The sequence below is a fragment of the Acipenser ruthenus genome, chromosome 5, assembly GCF_902713425.1.
Source record: "Acipenser ruthenus chromosome 5, fAciRut3.2 maternal haplotype, whole genome shotgun sequence".
Taxonomy (NCBI): domain Eukaryota; kingdom Metazoa; phylum Chordata; class Actinopteri; order Acipenseriformes; family Acipenseridae; genus Acipenser; species Acipenser ruthenus.
The window spans coordinates 70,781,408-70,800,969 of record NC_081193.1 but is presented as its reverse complement, the minus strand read 5'-3'; the positions used below and the strand labels follow the sequence as shown (position 1 = coordinate 70,800,969).

The following is a 19,562-nucleotide window of genomic DNA, read 5'->3' as shown; positions in this document are numbered from 1 at the left end:
GAAAAGAAAAGAATTATCTACTGCTTATCTACAGTTCTGTTGGAACAAATGGATAAAACTCTTATTTGTATTTTCACAGCAGTGTTCACCATAGAACTCTGTAGACTAGTAGGAAAATAAAAAAAAACTTTATGAAGAAAGAAAGCAATGTCACGCTGTATCCCTCAGCTTTTGTCTTCATAATTCTTTAGCAAGGTGTGAGGCTTTCAAAATCTTCATACCTCTGCCAAAAGGAACCACATGACGCAGAATTAAAAACAGAGAAACTAGGGTTTTGGCTCCACTGGTGCTGGGGACCGAAAGGAAAGCCATGCACACTGTAAACTTGTGTGCGTGTGCACTTAACACTAAATTAAAAATACTGTATACCACTCACACACAGCAGATTAGTGCTGGAAACATGCTTGATCATACTTAATTTTAAGCAGAAGACTTACATGTATTTAAAACATACGCATTCCTATTGAAACATACGCATTCCTATTAAAACATACGCATTCCTGAGGAACTGCGAGCTGTGTACTGTATATGCACAAATCCGTTTCAGTTGGCGTCTGTGAAAAACAAATGCACTAAATCTTGTGGAAAAAAGTAACATTTTGTTCCCCACTCAAACTGCAAATTTCCTGACCTAGTTTTCACTTACAAATACTCTCTTGATAAGCTCAACTGCATTTTCCAGTAATAGTTTCAAAGGTTTCAAGTCAATGTACTACTGCACACTATGATGAAGTCATTGCATATTTCAGCAGAGAGAGAGAGAGAGAGAGAGAGAGAGAGAGAGAGAGAGAGAGAGAGAGAGAGAGAGAGAGAGAGAGAGAGAGAGAGAGAGAGAGAGAGAGAGAGAGAGAGAGAGAGAGAGAGAGAGAGAGAGAGAGAGTGAAATTCCTGCCACGTCACAAAACTTTGGAGCCTGAAGGAATGGTTTGGGACAAACCTTAAGATTTTAGATAGCCCTCAAATCTGACAGTGGAGGGATAGAGATACTCTTCACTGAAATGTTTGACATGTTGGTTCATATCTCCCTCTTAAAATGCTCATTAGTTCCACAGTATATCTTTACTGCTTTACAGGGCAGACCATCAATAATCGCCCTCTAATTTCACTGAAGTTCAGTAACTCTCTGGAACATTCTGACCTTGGCAAGGATGTAGCTCTTACAGTAGCAGCTCTCACAAAGCTGCCATGAAAATTCCAGTGTGGATTAGTGGAGCAGTCCCCTGTTTCCAAAGCGGTTACAAATCAACATGCAATAACTGGGCAACTCCACACTGAACACCAAGTGAACACCGCACTGAACACAAGTTCTAGAAAGCAAGTCACAGCAAAATCGACAGGCCTGCCAGAGACCACGGCAGACCCCTGGGGCTGACACATATCCCCTTCATTTAATTCAGAAGCCTTCAAAAACAGAAACCGCATTCAGACTTCATTGAGAAGAGATACTTCATGTCTCAATAGCCACCCCCATATTTACTTTACTGTTCCAACAATCAAAGACAGGGGTGGACGAACAAAAAGGTTAATAAGGTTTTCTTTTACTGTTCTTTGCAGCCATTGCATCACTTGTCCTTTAAACTTAGCAGACAATGCACTGCTTCCATGTGGTCAAGTGTCTAGAAGTGACAGCCACAAATGAAATATTTACTATGGGAGTTGTTTCATCTTTAACGTAATTACCATAGCAGGAATTTGCAGAATTGAACTTGGCCATTTATATATTCTTACTATACCTATATACCAGAGGAAGCACTGGTATCTCTGACTCTAAAGTTATTGAATGTATAGTGTTGCAAACCCTCCGAGATAATGATGATATAGCAACATCCATTGCACAATCAACAAAGCACACTTGTTCAAAAATCCTAACAGTACGACACAAAGTCCCCAGATGGGAAACCGTTTAGAAAAAAAGTATATAAAAAAAACAAATTATCACAGAATTCAGAGTCCTAGACGCAAAATAAATCCTTTGGACAGAAAAATATTTTACCTTGTGTTCAGGGGACATGCATATTCGTGGTAATCTATTAACTGCAGTAAAATACTTGCTTGTTTAAAAAAACGGTTCTGGAATATAACAGCATTGATTAAGGTACACCAGTCCTGTAGGTAGCAGCAATAAGCTTCATATTTGGCTTACACAGCAATATTAAGAAGGATATTTACTTTCAGACGTTTCTGGCACCAGACCAGTGTCTGTGATAACATGACGAAGCAGTTGTGAATCGGAGGTTTTTTGCCAAGCAGTCAGCATCTTCTGGGGATTCTAATGAAGATCACCCATCTACCTCAGCCATAGACTTCTTACTGTCAGAGTACTTTGCAAGCAGTAGGAATGCAGAAAAACGCAAAAGAAAAATACGTTCTTATAATTCTTAATGGGAATTGAAGTACCCATGGCTTGTTTATCGAGATGGCAAGTCACCACGATTGCTCCATCAGACCCCAAACTGACAACTTTAGCTATTGGGATATTGCACCCTTGTAGAACAGCCGTGATGAAAGAGAGAGTGTCGGGCCTGGGCACTCGTTTAAAACAACTGAATGACACCTGTGCATTGTGCGGCTACCGTAACACAAGAAAAACAAGAACATTTCGAGAGCAAGACATTTTTGCAAATTTTACGTTCATCAAAAATCTGCAAAATGAATGTGCCGTGAAATATATTATGAATAAAATATCTGTGATGTACTGGAAAGAAAAAAAAAATGCCGGTGTACAGTACCCACGTGACAGGTGCAACCACAACACACAGCAGTTCTACAGTGCAGATCTGTACTTCTGGTCACATGCACTCTGTCGGTTGCCATGGTACAGCGAGTACTGTACACTACTGTACTTGTCTGGTTGTGGTAATTTTTTGTAATCATGCTTCTCCGCTGGGTAAAGTTTAAAAACAACCCAGGAACCCAAATGCAGAAGAAAATCCATCTGAAGCAAGAGCAGTAGCATCTGCCAATGAAAATGTTATTGAGGCCACCGAACAACCAAAAGAAAACCTTATCACGTATATGACGTGTCAACATGAGCCAAAATAACCAGGTACTCTACACTCAATGGAAATGCTGGCATCGTTCGGAAGTTTTCAGTTGAACTGGGACATAGCCTTAACGAGTCTACTTGCAAGACATTTAAAAAAACTATATGTTGAAAACCTGAAGAAAGGCGATGATGTGTCCGAGTTGCCTTTTCAACGCCGTGGCCATCCTGTCATGCTAGGTGAATATGACAAAGATGTACAAAATTACTTGCTTAAACTTAAGCTGGATCCACACCTGAGCGATCAGTTGTGCAACCGAGTCGTTTACATGTGAACGTCCCTGCAACCAGTTGCCAGCAGTTGTGCAATCAGTGTGTTCCATTTTTCTTTGGGATTAAATTACAGTATTGCTATTTACAAAGATACTGTGCAAGCTAATGACAGATCTGAAACAATAAACACTTGCATTACTGTACAATACTTGATTTTAATGCCAATTTATTTTATTTATTTATTTAAAACACTGAGATTGTGATTTTTTTTTTTTAAATTTACAGGCCCAAACAGCAAACATTTCTTGCCGTGAAAATGTACCTTGAAGGTCATTAGTGAAATTAAGTTGCCGCAAAAATATCTTGTTTTACGGTACTTGTCACTATGAGAGACTCCAAGAACTCAATTGGATTCTTCATGAAGGAGACTTCAGAAGTTTAAACAAGCCACGCTCAGTGAGGTGGCTGTCGCTTAGCAGAGCTGTGGAAGGAATCGAAAGTAATTGGCCGGCACTTGTACTGCAGTTCGGTGAAGATGGACAAAACAACGTGACTGCAGAGAGTTTGCTTAAAGAAGTCTCATCCTACAGCTTTGTAGCAACTACATGTTACCAATCAAACCATCAGTACAGCTTTACATCTGCTAGGCGATTTACTGATCAATAAACTGTGTCAGAGAGGCAGACTTTGAGCGAGAAATCACCAACCAGCACTTAAAGGGCCACAAGCTTACTTTATCTGGTCAAGTAAACGTATGCAACTACAAAGCCATGAGACGATAATTTATTGAAGAGCTCAGATCAAAACTTGAAAAAAAGGTTTCCGTCTGCCGATACTGATACGATCAATGCTTGACATTGTGTTTAACCTGGTGAGATTCCCTAATGACAGAGGGGAACTACGTGACACAGAAAGGAGGCTTTAGAGCATCGGTAACGCCGGTTACAGATGCAACTGACCCAAGACTCATTTCTGCCCTTTAAATAAAGAAACACGGTGGGTTGAATTTCACACGTACTTGTCAGGGTTTGGCAACAGACTGCTGATATTTTCCCTCAGTTTTCAAAACTTTCAAACACTAGCCCTCGTCATACCCATTTCTACAATGCAATGCAAACGTGGTTTCAGTGCTCAGAATCGCATTCTCAACTCCAAAAGAAGCCGTGTGACCAAAGAGCACAGTGAAGACTTAATGATTCTTTTGAGGGACCTGACATTGAACATTTTAACTACAGACAAGCAATCGAAATCTTCACCAGTATTGCAGGCGCAAATTTAACGAGGACCAACGTTCTCTTGTTTTTGAAATTTTAATTTAGATTAAAAATATAAAAGGAAACAAAAATTTAAAGAAAATACATGGATGTATGTTTGTTTTTTTTTAAAGCATTTTTGCGTATAGATTTTACTATCTTCTTGTTCCCTGTTGAAGGACCGATTACTTTGTGATACAAACAAAAAAATAATCCAATGCAGGTAAACTACCTGCTAAACTTGTTTCTCATACAGAATAAACTGCAACGTTTTTTGTGAAAGTTATCAAAAGATAGGATTGTTCTCTTTGGCTAAAGAGCACAATTTTTGTAATAAAGAAATATTACTAACATGCCACAATCAGGACGCCCAAGAAAAACAACTTAATTGGCGAGTATGTTTTTTATTTTGTAGTTGTTAAGTGATTGTTTTAAACTACGATATAGCACAAAGTTCATAAAAATGTAACAAAATGCACATCCCTGGAGTTTATTAGCTTTGGGTTAACAACTGATCATTTAGTATCTGATGTATGGGACGCAAAATTTTGGGCATGTGTGTTTCAAGAATGCATGAACAGAAAAGCTAGTGCTACCTCTGCCACCCTCTGTAAAGGAGCCCCGACGGGGCAAAAGTCACTCAGGATTAGGAGGTAGAAAGGGGTTAAACGGTCACCCCCTCACAGAAGTCCAGGGGTCACAAAATGGGTTAAACAGCCACCCCTTTACAGAAGCCCAAAGGTAGTCACTGGGGTTAAACGGGCACTCACGTATAAAAGCCCAGGGGTTACAAGAGGGGTTAGACAAGCGCCCCTATTTCAAGGCCCAGGGGGAAGGTATGTAGCAGGGCAGAAGCCGTGCTGTTGTAAATAGTGCATCTGTGTAAGGAATGTAAGGTTGGCAGGGATGGGGTTAAATCTATCCCAGGTGTGGCCATTCCCCAGTTCGGTAAGCGGTGATCTGGGGAGTGGCCACGTGTAAAAGGAAGGAGAAATCCTTTGTCTGGTGAAGGGAGTAGGCGAGTGTCTTGATGTGTGTTTGTGTACGTATAATGAAGGCTAATGCCCAGCCTATAGTACATATTGTTTTGTTTAACCTTTTATTTTGGCTTTTGTGCCATTTTGTTTATTAAATTGTGCCCTCTAGTGCTTAAACTACAGCTTCCTCGTCTCCAAGTCGCTTTCCTGCCAACTAACATCTGGGCCCACAGCGCTATCCTTTCACAGAACCTTACAGTATCAACACTGAATGAGTCTTCCTATCAGTAATTTTAATAATAGTCTTGGGTTATCAGTGTATTGTCTGGCTAGGCCCTTGAACACCCTCACACTTCATTAGGAGAGCTGTATGGGCCCAGATGTTAGTATGTATGGGTCCCTTTCTCCATCATGTCACACGGTGTGCATTGTCCTTTGACTGACACTACTCTCTCCTGCACATCTCACACTTTACTGCCACCTGTAGAGGTTTTGGTTTACCATGCAAACAGCATCAGGTCCCTGTAAGAACTGCTAAAACCATAACGTCAATTTAGCACTACCCAAAAAATACTACATTTTAATTAGAAACTTTATAAGAAGTTTCCCCTTCTTCCTTGTGCTGTCCATTACATCTTTAGTATATTTTAAATAGAATGTGTTTTGATGGATATTTTTATTTTACACTTCCACAGCCAGGAGAGATGCTGAATTTGAGGAAGGTTTCTTCAGGGTGCTGAAAACCACAGCCTATAAATGCTAGTAGAACTGTGCATGCAGGGAATTGCAGTGTGAAAAGGTGCTTTACCTGGCTGATTTCAAAGCAGTACCCTGAAGCGTCAATTTGCTGGTGTGCGCTGGACTGTCTCCAATTACCAGCACCTGCACCCTGGCTATTGCTATATCTGTATGAAATGCATCTGGGTCACTCCTAAAGCAGACAGAGTTCCTCCATTTGCAGTTGCCGATACACATGATGGGAAAATGGGTTCCAGGGTACAGTGAGCATCATGCACATGCAAATTAAATGACTGAGTAACTCAAGCTCCACATGTCGAGAACATGCTGGAAGTTTTCAAAAATTGCCATTCTGATGACCTGTTTGATTGATTTTCTTCTCCACGTGGGACTCGACCCACTATAGGACAAGTCCCTCCCCATGACCACCTCCCCCTCTGGTCAACTCGAGCTGGAATGACTCGTATTACACTATACTGTACAGCACCACAAAATGGCTATTCAGTTCAAGTTGTGTTGAACATCAATCGTAGGCCATCCAAGGACTCTTCTTTTCACTCCTTACATAATTCGCTTTACTTTTTAAATCAGAAGACTGATTAAGAACTTCAGCTTTATCTGTGCAATCCCAGTTATTATTAGCCATTCAAAGTCTGCCCCAAATGACCTCACAGTCTCTCTTCTGCCACTTGATATCCATGTTACTGTTGCTCCATTCATTGAAATGTGAAATGCATTTGTTTTAATCTCTAATAAACCCCGCAACACACCCTTCTTTCAGGAAACTTTCTTTAACAAATGCATGTCCATACAACTGACACCAGAGAAAAATGACCCCAGTGCCCTTTCAATTCACATGCTGTATGAATTAATATCAGGAAGAACCCAGCTCTTAACAGCAATGTGACAAAAACAAAGTAATCTCATATGTGACCATTTCAGGACTGGAAACATCATAGCAGCTTGCAGTAGTTATTTATAACCTGCACATACAGAAATGTGTTAAAAAGTGTACTGTGCAATTCGCCAACACTCCAAACAGCCTACAGGGGCAACCCACATTGCTCACAAAACATACTGGGTCTTTCAGTTGATTTAGTTTTTCTTGTATTATGTTAATGCAATACAGTTTACACAGATTGTCAACACCATACAGCAAGATAAGACACATTAATATACTGCTGGAAAATAATTGTGTACGTATTACCAAATTACTTAAAGCCAATCTTTCCAAATGCTACAGAAATACTCAAAAAAATGAAAAACAAAGAACAAAAGATGAGATCCCAGATGCTCACTGGGATGCAAATGAGGCATGCTTTATTGTGGATTCCAGTAATATGATACAAAACTAATACCATGTTTTGAGAATGCTATAGTATTAAAGTTGCTCATATATCTACAAACATTTAATAACGTAAAATTACAACCATTATTAACCTAATTACGTGAGCGTATAAACTATGTTACACAGTATGACAGCGAGAACTGTGCGACGATGTGGTTGTAAGGTAGTTAAGTGACAAAGAAAGAGGAAAAATGCACGCAATAAAACTTGTCATCGCCCAATATGCGAGTACGCCACTTAAAACATAAATAAACGCGTGGCTTTGTTTCTTTATGTCTGACACAAATAGAAAAGGAAACCTGAATCAGTAAAATCAAACAGATTCGTTCCATGCAACGATGAAAAGGGCTCACAGCAGCATATGGGAAATCGCTGCAACGTTTTTGTTTAATTTCCCAACTAATGTCATTTGATGTCTCTGAACAAACTGTTAATCTTCTTTGTATGTTACACTTTTTAATTAATCTCAGAAGACAATGGATTAGGATTATACAGTGTATACTAGTATAGAATACGGAATAAAAAAAAAAAAGTCAAAAAAAGGACGGCGCACATATACAGTATTTTACAAAATAAAATGAACGTACATTTTAGTACCGGGAAGTGCTTGTCCTATTGGTCATGGATCATATAAAGACCATACAATATATATATATATATATATATATATATATATATATATATATATATATTAATAAATGTAATATAAAAAATAAAATCACAACAACAAAAAAATAAACAATGTTCTCCTCTCTAAATAGTAATTTTAATACCTGATGTCAGAGCACTAGTTCGAGTACACAATATGAAACAAGACGTCTGACCTGTTCATACTTCGAAGCAAATGAGCGAAAGGAAGTACAGTTCTGTATAATTTGGAACAAAAGAGAAGGCAAGCTTCTTGTTCATCGATATACTCACAGCGGTTGTCGTGACTGGTCCTCGCCTCGCTGTGGTGTTATTCGAACCGAGATTCACTCAGCAACAGCTCCGTTGCTTGTTTGTCCAATAAATTCAAACAGTCTGAACTTGATGACACAAAGGAGTTAACATAAATCCTGGATTCCGCTTCAAATTAAAACATCCACCTTCAACTTGAAAATGTTTTTTGTTATTATTTATTTATTTCGTTATTTTTAACAGATCAATTACATGATCTGTGTGATAATAATCAGATCTGACCATAAACCGTGCCTGGCCCCTTTAGGTCACAGTCATACAATACCTACAGCGTCACTAACTACTTGCTGTGGCGCTGAATTGTGGGAATTATAGTTCGTATCAAAGCGTTGGCTCAGTATTGTAAACGGGAGAGCCAAAAATGGACTACATCTTCCATGATGCGTGGCTGCCAAAAGCCACATGAGCGGGTTTTGTCATTGTTATTGATTGCTTCGTGGTTGAATGGCAAGATGAAAACATAATTTAGCGGGAATTGTATATTATTTTCTTTTAGAACTATTTATTGTATGTAATAAAAAAAAAAACAGATGCCATTCCATTTTGTTTACAATCCCTAAAACACTGCTTTGGTTACTACTGTACAGTTCCTACATTCAGCGTCTTAGCATAACAGCCTCGGTACAGATGTGCTTTTTTTTATCATGAAAAACATGAAAAAATATTTAAAACAGTGAATTTGTGTAAGGCCCTATAATACATGTAGAATCTATTAATAATAACCATGAAATTACCACGTTTGTGACCTTTACATGAATGAAACTGGTAATATAATAGTGACCAAAACTGTACTGTAAATACTACTTCATATGGTATTCTACAGTAAGCGGTAGGGTTTTGGCAACTTGTCTATAACGGAATATAATTTGTTTTATTTGGGGAGGGAGCGCTGTTTCACTTACAGTGTTCTGCCATTGGCTGACTTTGTGTGCCAATCAAAAATCCCACACAAAGGAAAAGCTATTACAACATTAGACCACCGGATGGCACTGTATGATATGCAAAAATCTAATTAGAAATGTGCATATAAAATGTAAAATGAGAAGTGATTCTAATCATGAAATACTTCCTTAATTCAAATATTTATACGTGTAGGTCTGAAATTGTAACCCTTTTTTATATCACTCTCCAGGCCTGAGATCACTTACATAGGGCAATTAATGCCTGAAACAAAATCTATAAACCTATTAAAAGCTTTAAATCTTTCATCAAGGTCCAGTGTTTTGTTTTGTTTACACTACAGTAAGTACTGTTATCTACAGGATTAGATATTGTTTTGTTTACAGCTTTCATTTTGCATTCGTCAGTGTCATTGTCAGGATTCACTGTGTAACTTGATCTTTCCATCACATGAGCTTTTCCTGGTAAAATACTATATTAAATAAATACTTATCTCCTGAGTGTTCGATACAGCTAGATAACTCCAGTACCATTTTGGTCTTTGTCCGAACTCAGGATATACTTTTGTATGTTTTCCTGGAAAAATATTTTGATAATTGAATCAGTAACAGTATCGCTTTATTGATCAAGCTAGCTGGGTTGTAACTACAACAAAGTTTGGTGTTTGCATGAGCTTGGTAAATTCATATTAAAACATGCTTGCCTTTGTATGTAAATATCGGAACTTTTCTGTAGTTCACGTGCAAAGAATCGCTGCATACAAGGAAATCACATGCTAAAATCTGTATGAAGCACTGAACTGCTTGGTTATGAGTTTATAGTTACCTCATCATTACCTTTATTAGTGTCATAAATAAACTTAAGCACCATTCACTCTGAGTCCATTTCAAACAGACTTGGTGTGGTTCATTTTCGTTTGAAACAACATCAACGTGCTTGCTGTTCACACTTATCTGAGAGCAAAGGGATAGAGTTCGTTTGGATGCCAAATGAAGTTGCATTTTTTTCAGGACCAAGTTTCTTTGTGTTCACAATGCAGTTTGCAAGTGCACTTGGCTCCTTTATATGGCATGTGAACCAGATGTTTACTTATTGAAAGATGGCAGCTATTGATGTATTGCTCTGTTTTTTTAAGATCGCATGTTTTAGATTCTTACATATTGCTGTGGAAGAAAGCACTGGTGGAGCACTTCATTAATTTAATTAATACATGCATTGAATGCCAGTTGGAGAATAATGCAGTTTACGCAATTCTGCATGCTTCTCCTACTGTCGGTATTAAAGAAAGTAGGCTAATTTAAGAAAAAAAACCTGAACATATTTTACTATTTTTGTGAGTTTTTAGGCTGTTAAGCTTGGATTTTGGTTTCTGACCAAATTTCTGTCAAAGCTTCACTTTCTCCCACTGTCCAGATTTCCACAGTGAAAAAATATTTTTTTTAATTCACTGATGCTGTTAAAAGTAACAGTATATAATAATAATAGTTTAAAAATTAAACATCGGGTGAATTTATTGCAGATCAAAACTCATTATTTTCTCTATATTGTTATCTTGTTAACATATGTTAAAATGTACAAAAAGCCAGATTTAAAAAATAGAGCCGCTATTACCATTTAAACATAAAAGTTGTGATGTTTACAGATGCTGTCTGGACAGGTGTGTCTTGAGGAGGCACTGGAAGGTGGTCAGGGACTGAGCAGTCCTGATATCCATGGGTAGGTCGTTCCACCACTGAGGGGCAAGGTTGGAGAAGGAGCAGGCTCTTGAGGTGGGGGAATAGCTAGTCTGCCAGAGGTGGAGGAGCGGAGGGGGCAAGAGGGGGTGTAGGGAGAAATGATAGTCTGGAGATAGGAGAGAACAGAAAGGTCAAGACAGCGATAGGCGAGTGCAAAAGTTTTGAATTGGATGCAAGCAGCTATAGGGAGCCATTGCAGAGAGCATAGCAGCACGGGAGAAATGAGGAAGGGAAAAGACAAGGTGAGTAGCAGTTTTGGATGAGTTGGCGGACGGATAGCAAAGGCAGGAAGGGTGGCCAGGAGGAAGCTGCAGTAGTCAAGGCGGGACAGTACCATGTCTACTTGTCGAGAGACAGGTAGACATGCGGGAGGAAATGTCAGAGTCAGTGGGAAAGGAGAGGAAGATCTGGGCATCATCAGCATCAACGTGATATGAGAAGCCATGGGAGGAGATGAGGGGACACAGGAAGCGGGTGCAGAGAGAAAACAGAGGGAGTCTCAGGACTGAGCCTTGGGCAGGGGGGGGGGGGGGGGTTAAACACCTGTCAAAAGAGAGCAAGAGGCAGAGGGTGAGCCATGCCATGACACCCAGTACATGAACTAAACACACAAAATGTTTACCTCAGCGTCAGGTTACCTTGTATAGTTTGTTTCCTATGCAAAAGGACCAAGTCCAGCAGTTGTTTATATTGACGTTTAGGAAGTGAACCAGACTCTTTAGGTGGACTCAGTACGGGTAGTTTCCCCCAAACAGACTTTGATGTTCACACCAAACTTAAATTAATTAAAATACATTGATTCAACTTTGTGTTCTTATGTACTGCATGATGTGACACATAAAAATAAATAGTCATTTTTCCTAAAAAAAAAAAAAAAAAAAATTGGTCCTGAATACACCCTAATAAGCACGGTCTGTCAATTCCGCAAAGCTATAAACAGGTTTTTGGACTAGATAAAAGGGAATTCCTCAGATATTCTGTACAGTGTTTCATGTGAATGAACCGATTCAAACACATGCTGTTGCATAATTTTCAAAGAGTAACCATCAGTCTTTAATTAACTCTGCCCATTTTAAACATTAATATGGTATGCTCTGTGATGGGGTGTGGGGAGTGTAACAAGAAGCACACAATCCAGTAGTTCAGTGCACACGTACAGTATTTACAGTACAGTGGTGGATACAGTGACACAGTGAAGCACAGGTCATTACAATACTGCCACTCAGTCTTTGGCCTTCTTTCCCTTGCCTGTTCAGGTTTGGTTTTGTTCCTTGTCCATGCACCGAACCCTCTTGGTTCAGGTGTCTTCTGCACGTTTAATCCTCCTGGAAAGGCAGTATTGATTAGTCAAAAACCCTCCATGGTTTGTTTACTTCTGGTATCCTATGTCAATCTCTCCCACACCAAACTCACCCCAACCCAACCAACAGACTCAACTACACAGTTCCCTTATATGTACCAAGCCCCGCCCCATTAATCTACCCCAGCCAATCGCTACTAGATCAGCTGTTGCTGGAACCTCGGTCTTAACTAGGAGAACTCTGTACACCTTTGTAGCTGACCTCCCTAAGATGGCCGTCTCAAAATTGACTCTACCTACTGTATGCACCATCTTGTTGAGGTCATGTCCGTTGGTCAGTCTAGCGCCTCCGTCTGTCGGTAGGCCAGTTCTTCCTTCACCCTGTCACACATTTAAAAAAAAAAAAAAAAAAAAAGTGAATTAAAGACACACTTCTTGGTATGTCTGAGCCATCTCTACCACATACACATTGGGCAAGACTGTGCGTCACAGGACAAATGTCTGAAAAGGAAATGAAAAAACAACAAGACAAAAATATTGTTTGCCTTTCCCTTGATCACCCTACATAACAATACGGCCCACTGCCATCCATTCAAACAGAGAGAGGACCAAAGATCAGAAAGGAGGGGGAGGGGGTAATACGGATTCAAATCCCAGACAGAATTTCTAAGAGACAACACAAATTGCATTAGTCAGAATTCAGTTGGTGAAATAACAAAACCCATGTGAAGAAGAAGAAATGTATGGCTTAATCTTGGGCTACATTATCTCTGTATGAAAGAGCAGACTGTCAGGCCAACTGCTGAAGAAGCAGTGAGAAGTGAGGTGGCTGGTGGCAGTGGAGGGGTGGTACAGTACTAGGTACAGATTGTTGTGCTGCTTTGTCTGAGCACCACACAAGAATATTAACGAATACTTACACAGATAGTTATACTGCAGCTATTTACTACATACACCTAGCACAGAATTCATTGATTGCGAGGATGTCACCACATACATTAACGAGAAGTAATTTTCCTTCTCATTTTGTTGAAAGTGCATACATTAAATTGTGCAAATACAGTGTAGCTACTGTGTAGTATAATGTACCTGTTTGAAGCGAAAAACATTTAAATACTTGTAGTACAATAGCACAATAAGTCAAGTAGACAAATATGCCAGTGAACACATACTATAGTACTGTCCAAAAACACTATAGTTTCTTAGAGAATACAGAAGTATGTGCTCCACTATATTACAGGAAACATGAGAGAGTGAGAATGTATACATACAGGTATAGGAAGGCATTCGCCAAAATGTTTGTTTACCTGACTTGTAGATGCAAAAATGCACAACTTTAATCACTTGCATTATTTCTCTATTACTATCATAGAAAGATACACCCCAAACATATCACTGTATTAGCAAGAGTAAACTGTTCTGTAATTTACTTTGTAAGGAACTAAACATTCTATGTACTAGGCCACAAGACAAACACAGTAGCATCAGATTTAGATTATTCTGCTCACTCAGAAAAATGATTCTTAGCTGGAATCCCAAACATTGAAGACAAGATCACTCCACCATGAGGTTATGCTACACAGTATTGCTAGATCAGCTCTTTTGCCTGTCACAGTCACACAATTTACAGGTCAGCCTCATTATAAACATGCCAAAGCAGAGTTTCCTTAAATGGAAAGCAGCACTGTAACAGGGGTTTAACTGTTACTGTGTGGGTATACACTGAGAAACAAGAGACACACAGAGGGTTTGAGCTTGAAAACATCTCACAGGCATCCAGGTTATTAAGTACAAGGCGGTTGTTGCAGTTGTTGTAGTGTTGGTGGCCACCACTAGGGTACCAGCAATGGTAGTGTTAGTGCAGAAAGACAGATACAACACTGTACATAATACAAAATGCAAAACAAAAATGCTGTACAAAAACAGCTAGAAAATAAAAGATGGCCAAGCTCAGGCCATGCGCTACTCCCGCTACCTAAATGGTGCAGTGATAACCTGTAGCTCACCCAGACTTGACACGCAGTCATGCGGTATCTCCATCTACTAGAAGCCAGGTTCTTTTGGATGCTCAGTCTAGCGCTACACACAGTCATGAGGCCTTCAGCTTGTAACAAAGCACAGAACAAATGGAGAGCATAAACTGGCTTTTCAGTGTCTTTTTAAAGGCAGGTGACCATTGTTAATTGATTATCAATTATGCAATTGACACCTGGCCACCTGCTCCACACTGGGTTTCAGTTAGGCAGGTCTAACCTCCCAGCCCTGCCATCCGGCACACACTTTGTTTGTCAGAAATGAAACATTTGTATGTACAAATCAAACAAAAACATATTCTACTTAGAAACCCAAAGCAAAACATACAATTTGCAGGGGCAGGCCTCAGCCCTGCCACAAGCACACTCTAATCTCTGTTCCATTAGCAGGGGCTGAAGAAAAAACCTTAAGACACTGCATGGTCCAAGGCTATCAAAAACAGCAATTATTCCAGATGTCTCAAAGTATTCTTGAAAACATGCAACCGTATCAACTTGAAAACCAACCAGCTGTTTGTGGTAAATATGTGTCAGAATCAAACACTCTTTAATAGCGATTACTCAGAATGCAGATGTGCATTTTTTTTAAATACTGGCATGACACCTTTTTTGCAAGGTAGACCTCCACAACATGTGATATCTGGATCATGTTCACACACTTTAGAAATATTACATATGATACTGTAAGGTTTTATATAAATTGTAATAATTATATGTGCCCCTTTAAATAAGAACATAAGTACATAAGAAAGTTTACAAACGAGAGGAGGCCATTCGGCCCATCTTGCTCATTTGGTTGTTAGTAGGTTATTGATCCCAGAATCTCATCAAGCAGCTTCTTGAAGGATCCCAGGGTGTCAGCTTCAACAAAATTACTTTGGATGAGTTGGCGGACGGATAGCAAAGGCAGGAAGGGTGGCCAGGAGGAAGTTGCAGTAGTCAAGGCGGGACAGTACCAGGGCCTGAACTAGGAGCTGCATGGAGTAGTCTGTGAAGAATGGGCGAATTCTGCATATGTTGCAGAGGAAGAAGCAAAAGGAGCGTGCCAGAGTGGAGATGTGCTGAGAGTAGGAGAGGGAGGGGTCAAGGGTGACACCAAGGTTGTTGGTGGATGAGGAGGGAGAGAGGGTGGTGGATTCAAGCGGATGAGACAGGGAGAGATCAGCTGTCGGGGAGGGGGGGTGGGAGATCTGATGTGGAGAGGATGAGTTTGAAATGATGCTAGTACATTCCAGGAGGAGATGTCGAGAGACAGGTAGACATGCGGGAGGAAATGTCAGAGTCAGTGGGAAAGGAGAGGAAGATCTGGGCATCATCAGCATCAAAGTGATATGAGAAGCCATGGGAGGAGATGAGGGGACACAGGAAGCAGGTGCAGAGAGAAAACAGGAGGGGTCTCAGGACTGAGCCTTGGGCAGGGGGGGGGGGGGGGGGGTTTAAACACCTGTCAAAAGAGAGCAAGAGGCAGAGGGTGAGCCACGCCATGACACCCAGTACATGAACTAAACACACAAAATGTTTACCTCAGCGTCAGGTTACCTTGTATAGTTTGTTTCCTATGCAAAAGGACCAAGTCCAGCAGTTGTTTATATTGACGTTTAGGAAAGTGAACCAGACTCTTTAGGTGGACTCAGTACAGGTAGTTTCCCCCAAACAGACTTTGATGTTCACACCAAACTTACATTGATTAAAATACATTGATTCAACTTTGTGTTCTTATGTACTGCATGGTGTGACACATAAAAATAAATAGTCATTTTTCCTAAAAAAAAAAAAAGAAAAATTGGTCCTGAATACACCCTAATAAGCACGGTCTGTCAATTCCGCAAAGCTATAAACAGGTTTTTGGACTAGATAAAAGGGAATTCCTCAGATATTCTGTACAGTGTTTCATGTGAATGAACCGATTCAAACACATGCTGTTGCATAATTTTCAAAGAGTAACCATCAGTCTTTAATTAACTCTGCCCATTTTAAACATTAATATGGTATGCTCTGTGATGGGGTGTGGGGAGTGTAACAAGAAGCACACAATCCAGTAGTTCAGTGCACACGTACAGTATTTACAGTACAGTGGTGGATACAGTGACACAGTGAAGCACAGGTCATTACAATACTGCCACGCAGTCTTTGGCCTTCTTTCCCTTGCCTGTTCAGGTTTGGTTTTGCTCCTTCTCCATGCACCGAACCCTCTTGGTTCACGTGTCTTCTGCACGTTAATCCTCCTGGAAAGGCAGTATTGATTAGTCAAAAACCCTCCATGGTTTGTTTACTTCTGGTATCCTATGTCAATCTCTCCCACACCAAACTCACCCCAACCCAACCAACAGACTCCACTACACAGTTCCCTTATATGTACCAAGCCCCGCCCCATTAATCTACCCCAGCCAATCGCTACTAGATCAGCTGTTGCTGTAACCTCGGTCTTAACTAGCAGAACTCTGTACACCTTTGTAGCTGACCTCCCCAAGATGGCCGTCTCAAAATTGACTCTACCTACTGTATGCACCATCTTGTTGAGGTCATGTCCGTTGGTCAGTCTAGCGCCTCCGTCTGTCGGTAGGCCAGTTCTTCCTTCACCCTGTCACACATTTAAAAAAAAAAAAAAAAAAAAAGTGAATTAAAGACACACTTCTTGGTATGTCTGAGCCATCTCTACCACATACACATTGGGCAAGACTGTAGGTCACAGGACAAATGTCTGAAAAGGAAATGAAAAAACAACAAGACAAAAATATTGTTTCCCTTGATCACCCTACATAACAACAATACGGCCCACTGCCATCCATTCAAACAGAGAGAGGACCAAAGATCAGAAAGGAGGGGGAGGGGGTAATACGGATTCAAATCCCAGACAGAATTTCTAAGAGACAACACAAATTGCATTAGTCAGAATTCAGTTGGTGAAATAACAAAACCCATGTGAAGAAGAAGAAATGTATGGCTTAATCCTGGGCTACATTATCTCTGTATGAAAGAGCAGACTGTCAGGCCAACTGCTGAAGAAGCAGTGAGAAGTGAGGTGGCTGGTGGCAGTGGAGGGGTGGTACAGTACTAGGTACAGATTGTTGTGCTGCTTTGTCTGAGCACCACACAAGAATATTAACGAATACTTACACAGATAGTTATACTGCAGCTATTTACTACATACACCTAGCACAGAATTCATTGATTGCGAGGATGTCACCACATACATTAACGAGAAGTAATTTTCCTTCTCATTTTGTTGAAAGTGCATACATTAAATTGTGCAAATACAGTGTAGCTACTGTGTAGTATAATGTACCTGTTTGAAGCGAAAAACATTTAAATACTTGTAGTACAATAGCACAATAAGTCAAGTAGACAAATATGCCAGTGAACACATACTATAGTACTGTCCAAAAACACTATAGTTTCTTAGAGAATACAGAAGTATGTGCTCCACTATATTACAGGAAACATGAGAGAGTGAGAATGTATACATACAGGTATAGGAAGGCATTCGCCAAAATGTTTGTTTACCTGACTTGTAGATGCAAAAATGCACAACTTTAATCACTTGCATTATTTCTCTATTACTATCATAGAAAGATACACCCCAAACATATCACTGTATTAGCAAGAGTAAACTGTTCTGTAATTTACTTTGTAAGGAACTAAACATTCTATGTACTAGGCCACAAGACAAACACAGTAGCATCAGATTTAGATTATTCTGCTCACTCAGAAAAATGATTCTTAGCTGGAATCCCAAACATTGAAGACAAGATCACTCCACCATGAGGTTATGCTACACAGTATTGCTAGATCAGCTCTTTTGCCTGTCACAGTCACACAATTTACAGGTCAGCCTCATTATAAACATGCCAAAGCAGAGTTTCCTTAAATGGAAAGCAGCACTGTAACAGGGGTTTAACTGTTACTGTGTGGGTATACACTGAGAAACAAGAGACACACAGAGGGTTTGAGCTTGAAAACATCTCACAGGCATCCAGGTTATTAAGTACAAGGCGGTTGTTGCAGTTGTTGTAGTGTTGGTGGCCACCACTAGGGTACCAGCAATGGTAGTGTTAGTGCAGAAAGACAGATACAACACTGTACATAATACAAAATGCAAAACAAAAACGCTGTTCAAAAACAGCTAGAAAATAAAAGATGGCCAAGCTCAGGCCATGCGCTACTCCCGCTACCTAAATGGTGCAGTGATAACCTGTAGCTCACCCAGACTTGACACGCAGTCATGCGGTATCTCCATCTACTAGAAGCCAGGTTCTTTTGGTTGCTCAGCCTAGCGCTACACACAGTCATGAGGCCTTCAGCTTGTAACAAAGCACAGAACAAATGGAGAGCAAATAAACTGGCTTTTCAGTGTCTTTTTAAAGGCAGGTGACCATTGTTAATTGATTATCAATTATGCAATTGACACCTGGCCACCTGCTCCACACTGGGTTTCAGTTAGGCAGGTCTAACCTCCCAGCCCTGCCATCCGGCACACACTTTGTTTGTCAAAAATGAAACATTTGTATGTACAAATCAAACAAAAACATATTCTACTTAGAAACCCAAAGCAAAACATACAATTTGCAGGGGCAGGCCACAGCCCTGCCACAAGCACACTCTAATCTCTGTTCCATTAGCAGGGGCTGAAGAAAAAACCTTAAGACACTGCATGGTCCAAGGCTATCAAAAACAGCAATTATTCCAGATGTCTCAAAGTATTCTTGAAAACATGCAACCGTATCAACTTGAAAACCAACCAGCTGTTTGTGGTAAATATGTGTTAGAATCAAACACTCTTTAATAGCGATTACTCAGAATGCAGATGTGCATTTTTTTTAAATACTGGCATGACACCTTTTTCGCAAGGTAGACCTCCACAACATGTGATATCTGGATCATGTTCACACACTTTAGAAATATTACATATGATACTGTAAGGTTTTATATAAATTGTAATAATTATATGTGCCCCTTTAAATAAGAACATAAGAACATAAGAAAGTTTACAAACGAGAGGAGGCCATTCGGCCCATCTTGCTCATTTGGTTGTAAGTAGGTTATTGATCCCAGAATCTCATC

General features: G+C 40.0%; 1 protein-coding gene and 2 long non-coding RNA genes across 4 annotated transcripts in view; all 3 read right to left on the bottom strand.

Moving 5' to 3' along the window:
• The window catches only part of LOC117403323 (E3 ubiquitin-protein ligase pellino homolog 1), a 64,159-nt gene extending 55,345 nt beyond the window's left edge, over window positions 1–8,814 (bottom strand). Inside the window, exon 1 of the mRNA XM_034005385.3 lies at window positions 8,494–8,814. The gene's annotated coding sequence lies outside the window, so the exon portion shown is untranslated. The remainder of the gene's footprint in view (window positions 1–8,493) is intronic.
• A 3,218-nt stretch (window positions 8,815–12,032) lies between these two features.
• LOC131737240 (uncharacterized) lies at window positions 12,033–14,586 on the bottom strand. The gene is made up of 3 exons (XR_009328813.1): window positions 14,475–14,586; window positions 12,769–12,849; window positions 12,033–12,493 (listed from the first exon to the last, which is right to left on the bottom strand). It is a non-coding gene; the product is annotated as an uncharacterized LOC131737240 (long non-coding RNA).
• A 1,822-nt stretch (window positions 14,587–16,408) lies between these two features.
• On the bottom strand, window positions 16,409–18,817 carry LOC131737239 (uncharacterized). 2 transcript variants are annotated; one of them, XR_009328812.1, is made up of 3 exons: window positions 18,705–18,817; window positions 16,998–17,082; window positions 16,409–16,726 (listed from the first exon to the last, which is right to left on the bottom strand). It is a non-coding gene; the product is annotated as an uncharacterized LOC131737239 (long non-coding RNA). The 2 variants fall into 2 exon arrangements; XR_009328811.1 differs by having other exon boundaries at window positions 17,002–17,082.
• Between the last annotated feature and the right edge of the window lie 745 nt (window positions 18,818–19,562).